The sequence below is a fragment of the Petaurus breviceps genome, unplaced genomic scaffold (assembly GCF_028583685.1).
Source record: "Petaurus breviceps papuanus isolate PSGF00001 unplaced genomic scaffold, PetGlider_PUasm1.0 90769, whole genome shotgun sequence".
NCBI classification, from domain to species: domain Eukaryota; kingdom Metazoa; phylum Chordata; class Mammalia; order Diprotodontia; family Petauridae; genus Petaurus; species Petaurus breviceps.
Window position 1 is genome coordinate 6,415,855 of NW_027187341.1, and position 14,144 is coordinate 6,429,998.

Here is a 14,144-nt window from a genome sequence, read left to right on the forward strand (position 1 = left end):
TTCAACACAGTTATACACTTATGTCCTACTCTATTTTCCTTTCTTCCTCAGAGCTAGCTAAAGTCCTTTACATCAGAGTATGCTCAGCTAGCCAGAGCAAGGTTCTGCTTTCTGTGGTGGCAAATTAGAAGAAGGGGGCAATTTGAATAGAATTCTTCTTCAAATATATAATTGTGTGATGTTTGTTTTTTTGTAAGGGGCACTGGATGAACACATTAGGTGATAGAGCTTAGTTTTTTGTGTTGTTAGATTTTCAGATTGTTACTGATAGGGGAAGAGTCTAGCAGCAGTTCTTCTTGCTCAAATCCATACCTATTTCAGGAAGTTGAAGAGTTCAGACCAGGATTTTCTCTATATCATACCATGGCGGGGGCAGAGGCAATTAATCATCCCCAGACCTCCTTAATATACTAGAAAAAACACAACACAGTGACTAAAGAGAACATAAATATATCCAGCACAGATTTCTCCAAAAATGCTCCAGAGCCCACCCCTAACTTCAAGCGTGAAGTAAGAGAGTAGGCTGAAAGAGTGGGAAATAAAAAAAAAAAAGAACCCCACCAGAATGAGCTATTATGATGGCAGGGATGCTTAAAATAAAATTCTAGTAGAAGAGAATGATTGCAAAACATCCACAAGCCATTCCACAGAGAAAAGTGTAAGGTGGCCACAACTGAAATAGGCCTCCTGGATCAAATTAACATTTTTTTAAGTTTAAATTATTTATCATCATCATCATTAATGGAGTTAGAGTGCTTGAGGAAAAAAAAAGAATGGAAAACTCATGAGAGCTATGGAATAAAGATTTAGAAAATGAATTAATAGTTTGACACAAAAAGTGAAAAACTTTGCCAAGCAATAAACTTCATAAAAATCAGAATGGGCAGAATATAAGTCAATGACTTCATGAGGAAACAAACAAAAAAAGTGGGACATAGCCAAAAAGCTCAAAAATAGAATTATAAGAAATCTAATAGCAAAAATCACTGACCTGGAAAATAGATTGATTAAGGAAAATTGAAAATCATTAAACTATCTAAATTCCACAGTTCAAAAAAAAAGAGGGCAGACATCCTATTTCAAGAAAACTGTCCAGATCTCTTAGAATCAGAGGACAAAATAGAAACAGAGAGAATTTACCTGTCATCTCATGAAAAACAATTCCCAAAATTAAAACTTCTACAAATGTCATAACCAAAATCCAGATTTTTTCCAGGTTGAAAAATTCTGAAAAAAATTAAGAAAGAAAAAATTCAAGTACTAAGGTAAAACAAGATCACAATATTTAGCTGTCATTATTATAATAAAAAAAATCGAACTTGAAATATGAAATTTCACATGACAAAGGATATGAGCTTATAGAATATATCTATTATCTATCTATCTATCTGTCTATCTATCTATCTATCTATCTATCTGTCTATCTATCTATATATCTATCATCTACTTATCTACCTACCTATTTACCTACCTAAAGGTAAAAATTATCTGTCTATAATATCTTTAGACGTGGCCAATGTGAAATTTTGTTTTGTTTGACTATTCATATCTGTGGAAAGGGTTTTGCTTTTGTTATTTTCTCAAAGGGACTGTGAATGAGTGATGGGAAATGTGAGGGATGGAATGCTGATATTTGGTAAAAAAAATAAATAAAACATAATAAATTTTTTTTCCTTTAGATTTCTGCGTCATTCTAATTGAGAAAGAGATCTGTTGTTTTGTTTTGTTTTGTTCTGTTTTGTTTGGCAAAAGCAGTTTCAAGATACTGCAGTCCCTTTCTTATATTTTATGACATGTTATTTACTTGTATGATTCAAACTTCTCTAAGAAATAATGTAAGATTCAATGTGTAGAGTTTTGTCTGTTTCACATTTTTAAGAGTCAACAGTATTTAAAGAAAGCCTGGTTGGAACTGCTGTGATCATATGCAGTATGATTTTCTTATGTTTACTGAGGCAATTTGGTATTGGTCTTAATCGTTGTTCTCAAAACTGCATGACATCACTACATATAGGCAAGTCATTTCCAAATAACTCATCCATTGCTTAAGCAGTTATTTCTCATCTTATAAAATATGGATAATAACATTTTAATTATACTCGGCTTACAATGTCTAGTGTCTTCAAACTCCTTTCTTAGGCTTCTAGTGAATATAGTACTGGGCCTGAAGTCAGGAAAAAAAAAAGCAGCAAAAAAATCTTGAAACTGAATGTTTTAAACTACTATTAAAATAAATAAATAGCATCAAGTTCAAATCAGGCCTCAAACTGTTACTGATTTTTAACCCTTACTGTGTCACTTAAACAATATTTACCTCGGTTTCCTCACCTGTAAAATAGAGATAATAATTATGCCTACCTCACATGACTGTTGTGATAATTAATTGAAAGAATATTCATGTACAGTTCCTGGCATATAGTAGGTGCTATATAATTATTATTATTAGTTTCCATTGTATAAAGACGTGAAATTTATGAGTAACCTAAAGGCTTTAGTCATTTTTATTTTTGCATCTTGATTGATATTTCTCACCTAATATTGTATTGTCCTATTCTGTGCCCATTTTTTTTGCACTAAATTCAAGGTATAAAACCATTTATTGTGAAGGATATCTTCTTTTCCAAATTTTTTCTTCTTATCTTCTTCCAGCACACTTTCTTTTTTAAAAAAAATATTTATTTTACACTTCAATACTAAAACTTAGATACACAATAAGAAAAGGAAAAGAAATATTAAAATTTAATCATAAAATAAGAAAAAAAGAAAGCATTGTAATGTACACAGTAGAACATAAGAGAGAATTAAAAAAACATACAGCAATAAATTACCATTTCCAAAAAAGCATATTCTAAATACTACACATTGTCTTCAGAGCTGTCCATCTTTTCTGTGCTTCCTTGTAAGTTTTCTTTTGTTCTCTGCTTTGCATTTTTTATTTTGTTCTTTCCCCCGCTATGCACCTCCCCCATCCCAGGAAGACTACAATTAAGCAAATTAAGCATGAAGATTAGATAGATAGATAGACGGACAGACAGATAGATGGATAGATAGATACAGATACGTAGATATATAGATATATACACACATGGATATATACATAACCATACACACATATATGCACTCACACATACATATATACATTCACTTACATACATATACTTAGATATCTATAATCAAACACATATCTAGACATATACATTCATATACATCTATGTAAAACCATGCTTTACTTATTTTTTCCTTGGTATCTCTGAGGATGAATAACATCATCCTTCACAAATTTTTCCATATTTTTCTAAATCCACCAACTAATCATTCCTTACACCACAGCAATATTCTAAACTTATGCCATCTAATTATTTTAAATATCCTAAAACATTATTGATTAATATGGCTGACAGAGTGTACTTTCCCTATTTTACTCTTTTAGTTAAATCTATTTTAGTTTTAAATTTGTCTAAGATCATGATTTCTATCCCTGCTTTTTTCCCTAGTAAGTTCTACTCTGATCTTTCTTTTGTTTGTATCTCTCATTGCCTATGCCTCCTGACTCTTCTACTTTACTTCTATGCTCTGCTTTGCCCTCCTATTACTCTATACCCTCAAGATCCCTCCCTCCCTTATCCTCTCTTCCCACCCTTTCCCCTTACCCTTTTGTTTCTGTGTGAATATAGAAGACTTTTATAGCCTTCCCAATATATATGGTATTCCCTCTTTATCCCATTCATGTTGATCGACACCCTTCTGTATCCCTCCCTTATCCTATTCCCTAACCTTCTTGTTTCCTTATAAATTTAGAAGATTGTATTACCTTCTAAAGGTATATGTACTCTCTTTAACTCATATCTGATGTGAATAGAAATCCCTCTAAAAATCCCTCCTTATCCTCTCCCCACTCCCTATCCCCTTTTCCTTTTTTCTGAATTTATAAGACTTTTGTACTTTTCTAGATATTAATGTATTGTTCCTTCTTTAACCCATTGCTGAGAATAATATGGTTGCAGAACTACCAGCCCTCCTCCCCCATCTAATTCCTCTGTGTCAGTTATTCCTCTTGTACCTCATTTGTATAAGATAATTACTCTTTTTACCTTTTCCTATGTGGTTTTGATTTTTTGTTATTATGTTATACTCAAGTCTACCTCAATCTTTCTTTTAAATTACACAATTAGTAATAACAATTTTAGAAATATATTTTACATTTCCTCATATAAAAAGTAAACAGTCTGCCCTTATTCAGTCCCTTCTGATTAGTGTTTGATGTGTACCTTATATTTCTCTTGGATCTTGCATGTAAATTTTCTAATAAGTTTAGTTTTCTTGCAACAAAATCCTCAAAGTCTGGCAATTGATTTAATATCTTTTAAAAAATATTATTCCTGATTATGTTTGATTTTTCTGGTTATGATATTTTCAGCCATGATAATAGCATCTCCAGTTTTTTTTTTCCTCTTTGATATATAGTGTTCCGAGATCTGTGGTCTTTTAGTCTTACTGCTGCTAGGTCTTCAGAGATTTTAATTGCAGCTATACAAGACCCATATTGCCCTCTGAGGGAAAAATAAAGCAGAGGGTGGCTAGGTGGAACAGTGAATAGAGCACTGGCCCTGGAGTCAGGAGGACCTGAGTTCAAATCCTGCCTCAGCCACTTAACACATACTAGCTGTGTGACCTTGGGTAATTCACTTAACCCCAACTGCCCTGCTTTCACCCCTATGAAAAGCAAAAAAAAAAAAAAAAGGGTTTTTTTTTTTTTTTTTAACGCAGGTATTTCCTTCTACAACAATATCCACCTCTGGACATCTGAACTGCTCATAAACATGCAACTTATGTAAAGACCTTACAAGCATGCTTAGGTGTGTGTGTGTGTGTGTGTGTGTGTGTGTGTGTGTGTGTGTGTGTGTGATTAAATTTGCCATTTACTTCTTGCCCATATCAGATGTTTAATCATCAAAACAGAATAAGAGGGGATAGGATTTACTTGTTAATACATTAAAACCGTGTATAATTGTACTCTATGATTACACTAATTGAGTAGGAGGTCATAGCCCACTCCTTATGTTCCACAACAGGTGTTCACATATAGCCTTTGGTTATCTCCATAGTCATATGCTTTTTAATGATAATTTTTATCAGTAAAATGTAAGATGTTCAATTTTCCATGAAAGGTTTCTTTTCTTTGTGTATAACATGAAAAATTCTTCCAACTTCTTTATTCATTCTAGATAAACCTGTTACTTCTTTCCAATCAGGTATAATGTTATTATGTTGTTTTAATTTCATTAATAATGAGAATATGAAAAATTGTGATTCTTATCATTCTATATTTCCTTTTCCTGCTACTTAGTTGTATCACATGAAAATTGAAAGTTTAAGGGATATTTTCTCATTTTTATCTATTTAGTAAGTCTTGTAGCCATTGCACTTACTCCTCTACTAATTGTTATTTATCTTTTTTCATTGTGCTGCTGACTACAATCTTACTTCACTGATGATTTGTAATCCTACCATTCTTATGTAGATTAGTCCTTGGTAACATTATTATTCTTATCCTTCAGATGAGCATGATGGTAACACTGGGTTCACCAAGGTTAAGATAACTGAATACAACTTGTGGAAATTATTAGCAAACTGGAAAGTTTTCAGGTACACTATATTTCTTGTTGAGATAATATCTGGCTAAATTTTAGTTAATCAATATTCTGAACAATGGTGAACATAGAACTCCAGGTTCAGGCTTACCAGATTATGTTATAATGGGACCATAACTTTTCTCATTTCAGATAAAACCTTTCTACTAATTTAGCCTCAGATCATATTAGCTTTTTGTAGATTATTAATTCATGCTATTGTCTTGTTGCTTATATGCCACTAAAACCTCCAGACTGTTAAAACTATATATAGATGCATTTTGTTTAACAACGGGCATTTATGTGTAAATATACAAAATATGCTCATTATAAGGTCTAATCTCACTACAAAGTATAAACAAAAATATATTGATTACTAAAAGAAAAGTTGGATTAATTGTATACCTGATAATGTTGCCAACAGTGACCATTGTTTGTAACCAGAGTTATTGCTTCTCTAAATTGATTGTATTTGCACTGTAACAATTGTGTTTATTGCTCATTTGACTCCATTTTGTTCATTATTATTTCCTTTAACACTTTTTTTTAAGTTTGAGTTTTCATAAACATCATTCCTTACACTATTATTCTACTACATTTATATTCAATAGTTTGTCCAACCATTCCCTAATTTTTTACACATTTTGTTTATTATTATTAGTTTCATTTTCATTAGTATTATAAGTTTTTTTATTATCACAAATAATACTGCTATGGATAGTTCTGTACATATGGAAATTTTTTTTGTTATTCATAACATTATTGCCATACAATGCCAATCATTGGTTTTTCTGGGTTAAGGGGTATGTGCTATTTAGTAGCATTTCAACATAATATCAAATTCTTTTCCAGAGCAAATGAATTTATTCACCCATCTACCAGCAGCCCAGTCTTCTTGCAACTCCTCAAATGCTTAATTTTTCCATATTTTTTTAATGTTTGCTTGGCAAAGTGTAGTAATGTCGTGTATTACAATTATTTTAATTTGCATTGCTTTTATTATTAGGTATTTTGGAAATGTTTTGGGGGATCATTATGAAAATTAGAATTTTTGCTTTTGAAAACTATGTCTGTTTGCCATGTTACATGGAAATGACTGTTTTTACAAACTGATAGCAATTTCTTGTACATTTTGTGTGTCAAATTTTCATCTAAGTTAAACATTTTTCTCCAATCTATATCTGGAGATGTTACTCCTTCTATTTATGGAACTCTTTCCTGGGCTTCTGATATCCTGTCAACTGACTGCCTCATTTGGCCCAGTGAATATTCACTCCTTAATTCTTAGCTATCTTTTCCACCAATTCACTGGTATACCCTTGCCCCAATATAGAAATTATTCTTATTCATGAACTGGGTCATCTTGCTCTTCTTTTCAAGATCTGCCAATGGCCTTTCCAAACTTGGCTTAGTAGAGGAAAACATCAGGAGAGTAAGGATAGACATGACTTTAATCACTTCTTGAATGTTTTAATTGACTTAACAGAAATCCTTGAAACGTCTTGAGTCCTTTCTGTGAAACTTTCTGTCTTTATACCCAATGAAAGTCATTTTCACTGGACTTAAGTTTCCTCATGTATAACTTCCAATGATTACATGAAACACTATATAAATATTATCTAATGTATTTACCAAATAGGTGATATTTCCTAGTCTGCCATTCAAGGTCCTCCCCAATTTGGAACCATCAAACTCTTTTAATCTCATCTCATATTTCTGCTAAGAAAATCTGATTCTATAATATAGGTAAATTGGATGACTCATTGTTCCTTGAACAAGTCCTCTTTCCTTATTAATTTTACTGCAAAGACTCCTCAGAGTGATCCAAAGCATTGTGAAATCATTGTAATGTCATCTACAAACACAAAATTCTATAGTGAAGTTTTTTTTATGTTTCTATTAATGAATGATCTTTACTATATAACCTGAAAAATGATATTTAAGTTTCTTACATTTTTATTGTAATTATTAGTGAATGTGGCAAACTCCTACCATGACATAAACCTCATCAGGAATCATTTTATCATACCATTTTCTCTAACAGCTAGCACAGTGGTTAGTCCTTTGTAAATTCTTGGCTGGCATTTGTTGAATAAATGAGTAAGTGAATGACTAGAGTATCTTGAGAAATAGAAAATTATACAATATAATGTATGGATGAGGTAGCAATTTGAAAGGACAGAGTATTAGAAAATACATGAAGTTACCAAACTGATGGTAGTGATTTGAAGGGAGATGGAAACTGACAGATAGGTATTAACACTGTTGAGGGAAATGGCATGTCTATGGATGATAATCAAAAATTCATATTAAATTTTATAATTCAGAGGATTAATAAACATGTCATCTCTGTATCTGAGTCAGACATAAACATATTGAATAAAATTTAGCCAGACACAGTCCTGTGTTGGACCAGCAAATACTTCCTTCAATCTGGTATGGATTCATGAATCAATCCTATATAAAGTGTGTCTTTCACCCATTCCTCCATCCATGTAACTTTACTCCAAATAACTACAACACTCTATCTTGGCCACGATCATGAAAAACTTCATCCAAATAAATCAATGAATATTTGCACAATCTACTAGTCCAGTAATACTGTCATAGGCATCATATTTTCTAATCCATTGGAATAAAATTTTAAAATGAACCTGTTACATATGATTTTTAAAACAGATTATGTGAAAATCACTGGGCTTTTTTTCCCTATAAAAATGTTGGCTTATGCATTCATTTCCAGGATATTATAGCAATCTGCACTAAAGTTAGGAAGAATAAAGTTTTTGGCACACTTCAGAAAGTGAAAGGACACTATAATCTCTAGGCATGTAACTGTCTTTGATTTTGAAAAATCTGGCAAGAGTGAATAGTGAGGAAACAAACATATGTTCTGGGAAAATTACATAACCATTCTCTTAATGTAATCATATTGAATCCCAGTTAACTGTATATTATACAAGATAAGTTTCTTCAAAAACCTGGAATGTTATGATAGTAAAATATCTTTTATCCACTAATTAAAATATAATTTCCTTACTCTTCTACTTAATAGAATAATGGGTCTTAGAAGTGAGTAGTATAGAAAATGATCAAAAAGAAAATGATTTGTGAAAAAAAAACTACTTGTTTATCATAGAATCATTTAAAGTTGGAACTGATGGCATCTAAAATATCGTCTAGTTTTATTTCTTTTTAACATTTCAAAAACCCATTGCAAATTTGTGCTCGGTGAAATAACAAGTATATTTATCAATTTATTCAATGCTATTACTAATAACTGTTACTTATATAATACTTCAAGGTTCACAAAGCATTTTTATCTTGCTCCTTATATGGGCCCTATTTCAAGTACTGAAAATCTCAATTCTATGTATGAGTGAACAGAAGCTATGAAATGTTAAGCGGCAGCCTCACAGAGGGTCAGTAAAGTGGTAATTAACAATGCCAAGATCAGAATATTGGAATAACTTGCCATTTCTTTCTCCAGTGTGTCATTTGGAACAGATGAGAAACTGAGGTAAATAGGGGTTAAGTGACTTGCCTGGGTCACCAGCTGACAAGTGTTTGAGGCAACATTTACAATCAGATCTTCCTGACTCTAAGTCCATTGCTCTATCCACTGTTCTCTCTAATTGCCCTCAAGAATACTCCAATGCTTTTTAGCATGATGTTTTCATCAGTGTGGTCAGATACGATCAAGGAGGTCAATAACAGTATTTTAGTTAGCTACCTCATTGAGGGAAAATTATTTACCCCAGGAAGGCTACAAGTGAAGACTAAAGTCAAGGGAGAATTGGTGCATGATTTTTTGTTAAAAGATGATTGTGCACTCAATACAACTTCTGCAAGGGAGATACAAAAACCTATGGATTGATTCTCTGTCACTTGTGCTAATTTTGGCTTGACCTCGTACTCCAAGAAAACACAGGTTCGCCACCACCCAGCATCAGGCCACCTATATGGGAAGTCATTGGGTACAGAAAATGAAGAAATTTTGAATACTGTGGATAAGTTCATTTACCTTGCCAGTATACTTTCTAGGCATGTCCACATAGATGATGAGGTTGACATTACCATTGCTAGGAGTAGTTTAGCATTTGAGAAACTCCAAAGGAAAGTGTGGGAGAGAAATGGTATTAGATTGCCTATGAAACTGAAATTCTACAGAGCCATTGTACTGATTTCATTTTTGTATGCCTGTGAAATCTGGACAGTCTGCCAGTGCCATGCCAGGAAACTGAGTTACCACCACTTGGGTTTCATTAGAAAGATTCTGAAGATTAACTGGCAAGGTGAATTACCAGGCATTTGAATTGAACTGCCAAGCATTCAAATTCTACTTCAGAGGGTACAACCCCAATAGTGTGGCCATGTTGTTGTCATACCAAAATCATGTTTGCCTTAAAAACTATGCTGTGTAAACCTCAAGACAAGGGCTCACATGAAAGTAAGCAAAATTGATACAAAGAAACTCTCATTATCTCTCTGAAGAACTTTGGAATAGATTGTGGGACATGAGAGTGCCTGGCACAGTGCCATCAAATGTGGCATTCCAATATCAAAGATGGCACTGTGCTTTATGAGCAAAGCAGAATTGAAGTAGCTCAAAGGAAACATGAGATGTGTAAATTTAGACATCTTCATTCTCAATGTTCATAAGGACTAGTGTGTGTAACCTATAAAAGACCCTTATGAGCTCATATTGGTCTGATCAGCCATATTCAGACACAATGTACCTTGAATCAAACATCACGTTGATCTTCTCTGAATACAAAGGACAACAACAAATCAAGCAACATCAGAAGGACCCATCTCCTATACATCCAAGTCTCTTTCCACTATGCTACCAGGGAACCTATGTCTTTGTGTGTTTTTTTTTCTCACAAATGCATTTCAAAATTCAGTGTTTTTATAAAGTAGTGAAATTTAAGGTATGTAATAAATTAAAAAAAAAACAGAGAGGGTTTATTTTTTTTCTGTTTTCTGCAATCAGCATTTTATCTCTTAACTCCAGACCTTTGCCTAGGATGCCCCCCACATACTTGTAATGTACTCTTTCTTTACCTATACTGCCTGGTACCCTTTGCAAGAAGAAATTATTTGACCATAATAAAAAAAAATGTTTATGTCCATTCTCTGCTCCTCTCTCACTTATCAGCATTTGAATGCTCTTTATCTAACGAAATAATTCGTCTCCTTCCTTGTACTAATTTTGAAATTAAGATAATGGTCCTTTTTTCCCTCTTTTAATAGGTGTTTTTGAGGAAAATTGGCATTTAACATACTTTCCAAACTGAGATATAACTGCATTGCATTCTTTAAAAAATGGTAGAGAGATAATTTGTAAATTTCTCTCCATTGCTTTATTCATCACCCTTTCCCAATCTTCCTTCACTGACTGTGCTTTGCTTTCCATGAAAGTCTATGGGTTCTCAGTCTTTGGAATATGAAAAATATGCCATTTAACTATCAAATGTATTTTTTCTTACATACTAGATCAATTCCTGGTGCTCTTCCCCAAATCCTTCCCTTACTGAAAAAGTAATGTGTTTAATTCTTATACATGAATTTCTGCAAAGGAGAGTCACAGAATTAATGTAAAATTTCAGGTCCAGTAACTCAATACTTTCTCCAGAAACATGAAATGGATTGTATAAAATGCACTTTTCATACCTCCTTCCTAAGTCACACTTTCCTAATTTATATTTTACAATTGCATAATTCCATTACTGAATATAATGTACATGATATTTCTTCTACCCAGTCCCTTAATTCTAGACCTAGTACTAACAGCCTAGAATAGATATTCATTCTAGGCCTAGCTAACAGCCTAGAATAGGAGGCTATATCCTCCTAACACATCTTCCCATCACTACTCTGTCTACAAATCTGTCCTTCAGATAGGTACCAGATTAATTTTTCTTATTCACTTATCATTTATTTATTCAGAAGTCCTCAATGGTTCCATATTCCTTACAGATTTAAGTTCAAACCACTAAATCCAAAATTTAAGACATTTAAGAATATGCATCATTACCTTTCTAGATTTATCGTGGCATTAACCTCAAAATATATTATGCTCGGTCTAACCTACCCCCCCCCTATATCCTTTTATGTAAACTTAGAGAACACTGACTCACTTCAGTATTAGAATTAGGCATCAGAAATAAATGGTGATTGAGGTTATTAAATTAAAATTAGTAATTAATAAACTAGTAAATTAAAATTCGAAAAATACAATCACTATTAAAGCTTTTCTTTAAAATAGAGTTGGGGAATGATGAGAATAGGGGATGTGGCAATGATGTCTGAATGTGTGTAGGAGTGGTCAAAAGTAAACTTACTCTATTATATGTTTCATAAAACTTATTATGTGTGTTATTAAAAAATAAATTAGTATGATTTTAAAAAATGCTATCTCACTGTTACTGATGATTTGCATTTATATACCATGTTCTTTTTAAAAAGTATCTCTCACTCATCCTCTACCCAGGGAGCTACCCAATGTAAAAATGATAATAAAGAAGTAAAAAATACATTAAATGTGTAATTGGAATATATTATCCATTATTTATGGTTGTAGTCATTGAATACTTTGTTTTCTTGTTTCTAATTACTTCAATCTGCATTAGTTAATAATTTTTTCTAATTCTTCTCTGAATTCCTTTTTAAAAATATTTTTGTTTTGCTTTTTGGAGGGGAAAAGATAGGGCAATTGGATTTAAGTGACTTGCCCAAGGTCAGACAGCTAGTAAAATTTAAGTGTATGAGGCCAGATTTGAACTCAGGTCTCCTGACTCCAGGGCCAAGTCACTACAGCACTGAGCCAGCCCTCTTCTCTGAATTCTTTAATTTCTCATGGCACAATTATATTCTTTTACATTTCTGATGCATGTTTGTTTGGCCATTCCACGAATGATATCTCATTTCTTTACCAATTTTCTGCCATACAAGATATGTTGTTATGAATACATTTATGTTTATAGGATCTTTCTGTCTTTAATCTCCTTGTTGCATAGGGCTAATAGTTAGATGTCTGGTTCAAAGAATCTGAGCATTTTAGCCATTTTAGTAACATATCATCAAATTGATTTCCATAAGTGTTGGACCAATGACTCTTCCACCAAGGATGTATGCTTGTCTACCACAGACCCCTCCAACATTAACATTAAAATTCCCCTTATTTTTTCACCTTTGCTAATTTGCTGAATAAAAGGTAATCAAATCATAGAGTTTTTTTAATTTACTTTTATCTTATTAATTATTTAAAATAATAATCCATATTGTTGAGATTCTCTTTATAAGAACTATTTTCTTCATGTCTTTTTTGTAACATTTTGTGTTCTATAAGTTCATTAATTTTATGCTTCTGTCTTAAGATTGAGTGGTTCATAGAAAGAAGAATGCTGGACTTGGCATGTAGAAATTTCAGGATTCATCCTGCCTCAGATATATACTAGGTTTGTCGGAGGTCAGACTTGAACCCAAGCCATTCTGACTTTGAGGCTGGCTCTTTCTCCACTAAATCAGACAACTTCTCTATGAAATGGGGAACAAGAAAGACGAATTGGATTTTCTCCTGTGGGCCTTAAATGGCATAACTAGGAGTAATAGCTGGATACTAGAAATTAAGCTTGATATAAAGGGGGAAAATATTCTTAAAAATTAGAACTTCCCTAACTCATCTATCTAAGAATTTAATCACTCTTTATCAGAGGCTTCCCATCAAAAGCTGAATAACTACTCACTCAGAGAAAATCAACAAGCATGTATAAAATCATTTTTTTTTAATGTAATAGTCACCATGTTAATATCTGAACTTACTGTCTGTCTTTTAGAGGCAATTCTGACTTATGGGTTAGATAAGATATATTCTGATTTCCCCATCTGAAATTGGTTGAATAAATATTAATAACACTTAAATTCAGGAAAATGCAGTTTACCTACTTATGAAGAATTTTCAAAAAAGCTGCCAATTAAGTTTAAATATTTGATAAGAAATTATTAATTGCTAATACTATAGTGTAATGAATAACAGTAGAAAATAATTTTGGTGGGGCAGTTAGGTAGTGCAGTGGATAGAATAGTGACCCTGGAGTCAGGATAACCTAAGTTCAAATTTAGCCTCAGAAAATTGCTAGCTGTGTGATATTGGACAAATCACTTAATCCCAAATGCCTGCAAAATAATTAATAATTTTGGTTGTACCAAAAGAAAAAAAAAAATATATATATATATATATATATATATATATTTGCCATTAGTCAATTCAAATGTGATGAAGAAAGAAAATCTTCTTGGGGCAGCTAGGTGGTACAGTGAATAGAGCACTGGCTCTGGAGTCAGGAAGACCTGAGTTCAAATCTGGCCAAGACACTTAACACAAAGCTAGCCGTGTGAACTTGGGCAAGTCACTTAACCCCAATTGCCCTACCTTCCACCTCGGAAAGAAAGAAAGAAAGAAAGAAAGAAAGAAAGAAAGAAAGAAAGAAAGAAAGAAAGAAAGAAAGA